The following is a 2,500-nucleotide window of genomic DNA, read 5'->3' as shown; positions in this document are numbered from 1 at the left end:
CTTTCTTTTCACTGATGTAATCTGCAAGGGAGCCCTTTGATTCTGTTTTTTTTTTTATTACAATTTCTTTTGCGCCGATCAAAGTTGTACTTGAAAAACATATTTGGGAATCAAAGCTGAGCAGTGTGTTTCATCTTAAACATCGGACCCCTCGCTTTGATTCCCTCCAAAAACGGCTCCTCTCATATTTGTCCAAGCAAATGCCTTGTGTGTTTTATTACATTACACTCTCCCAGATGAAACTCAAACTGTCATTACATTAAGCACTCCGACAACATCTACAGAGCATATGTTAATTGTTCCCCTCTTTGAATTGAACAAACACCACACAATTGCCATACAAATTAAACCAAGGGAATTATACCGCTGTAGTGAACACTCAGTATTGTGTAAATACAACTTACTTTCAAAACTTAAGTCATTTTTCCGCGTGATGACATGAATATGAGTAACGACAATAAAGCAGACATTGGACACCCGTCATATTTTGAGTGAATCAAAAGAAATTGAAAGAAATATTATAGCACTGCATTTTCTGCTGCTCCAGTTCTACACCCAGCATTTATGGGGCTGTCACAGTGAATCTGACACCCCCCCCGCCCCAACACATACACACACACACACACACACACACACATACACATACACATACACACACACACAATCAAACACACTGAAACAAAAATACAAAGTTTGCTAGTCAATTCACGCTTCCTCAGAGTGGCAGTTATCAAACGTGTGACTCATTGGGGGCTCTCTTGCATTACACCAGCACTGGGATCTGTGTTGGCAACAAATCTCTTTCTAGCTTTGTGATCTCCGAATTATTCTATTTCCTTGCATGGAGGTTGGCAGTGGGGAATGTGGGACAAGGGAATACTCACACACAGACATGTACACACGCACACACACACACACCTTAAGACATTGTCATCATTGTGTTTTGGCAGTGTGAGAGCACACAGGCACACTCGTGCAAATGAGAAATTCCCCCATCAGACTCTGGGGGACGATCATTGCTAGCTCTCAGAACTCGATCTTACCAAATTGAGAACTCTATTTTTTTGGGGGTGTGGGCCAAGTGGTTGAAGTCAGTCATGAAACACAACAGTTTTCTACGTCTGTTCAGGTCACATTGAAAAGTATCACTCCATTGTCCAAACATTGGCCTCGGTAATGAGGTCATGGCAAGAAAAGACAACACAATTTTCTCTGCTCCAACGGCTTCATGCAAGTTTTAATAAAGGAAGACAATGTGATGGGTTGCCTGGAGAGCCATATCCCCGTTGGTCACGACGCTAGCCTGTGATCTACGACTAGCCTGCCTGCTCTGCTAATTAACACTATGAACACCAAGAGCCATTTTATTAACAAAATGCCCCAAGTAGAGCTTCAATTAATAATGAGTTGGTCTAATGGCCCTAGCCATACTTTGAAAGAACCCATGGCTGGCACCTGTTAGACTAACATTACATGGAAAAAACCTAGTGAAGGATTGCACACCCAAATAGAGATGCAAGCCAAGATGGTGTCATATTAGTTGTGAATGTAGTGAAAGTAGTGAAAAAACCAAAGTTACTCTTTCTTTACATTTGCATGTAGACCATATTCCTGTTTTAATCGGAATGATGACAATATTCAAGTCAAGTAAACACCCATCATATTCCAATTACTAAAATTTCGAATAAGACCCCTGTCATATGCCAGTATTAATCAAAATAATTGGGCATGTTAACATAATAATCAGAAAATGCCCATTTCGGAATATTAGCTAGCTTCTGTGCATGTTAATGCAAGGATTTTGGTCAAATGTTTTGTTGCTCTGGTGGTGGAAGAGTGTGGCTGAAATATGGGGTGAATATGAGGCCAGTATACAGTATGTATCCATACCTGAACGTGTGAATGTCATGGACTTCATTGATATGCAAAAGCATCGTAATAGTCTTTTAAAGGGTTTGTGACAAACTTAAAGAAGCAGGTTTTGCACACACTGCTGACAGATCAAGAATGGGCAGAAGACCCTCAAAGCGGCGTATTATAAAGTTAAAAAGCAAAACAATAGCGGCTCTAATTTGGCCAAATTCATCTCTATCTTGAGACGTCATGACGCAGATACTACTACTACGTATAGCTGTTTATCCAGAATATGCCAATTAACATGTAAATGTTCCTGTAGCTTAACAATTTGTTGATTAACATGTAAATGGTAATATTCCTGTAGCTTAACACTGCTGCACATGCTCTGCAGAACATATTATTCCGAATATGGCCTTAACCAGAATATGGACCTTAATGGGAATTAATTCAGTAATCTGTTCTAGCCACTGCTGATGTAAATGTAGATGTTGCTCACGGTAGCACTGGATAGTACTTTATTCAAAACTATGGTAAAGCATAAGATACAAGCATGTGGTACTGCTTTATGGGTCATAAATGAGAGATTTTGAAGCAATAACTACCCATTCAGGAGGCTGACTATGGTTGCCTTGTATTGCATGGT

At 39.9% G+C, this 2,500-nt stretch overlaps 1 protein-coding gene across 1 annotated transcript in view; it reads left to right on the top strand.

Annotated features, from left to right (window-relative positions):
* Nucleotides 1-2,500, top strand: part of ptprn2 (protein tyrosine phosphatase receptor type N2) — a 199,877-nt gene that overhangs the window by 124,891 nt on the left and 72,486 nt on the right. The window lies entirely within an intron of this gene.

This window comes from Alosa sapidissima, chromosome 17, assembly GCF_018492685.1.
Source record: "Alosa sapidissima isolate fAloSap1 chromosome 17, fAloSap1.pri, whole genome shotgun sequence".
NCBI lineage: Eukaryota > Metazoa > Chordata > Actinopteri > Clupeiformes > Clupeidae > Alosa > Alosa sapidissima.
The sequence above is the reverse complement of the archived record's forward strand: the minus strand, read 5'-3'. Positions and strand labels throughout refer to the sequence as shown.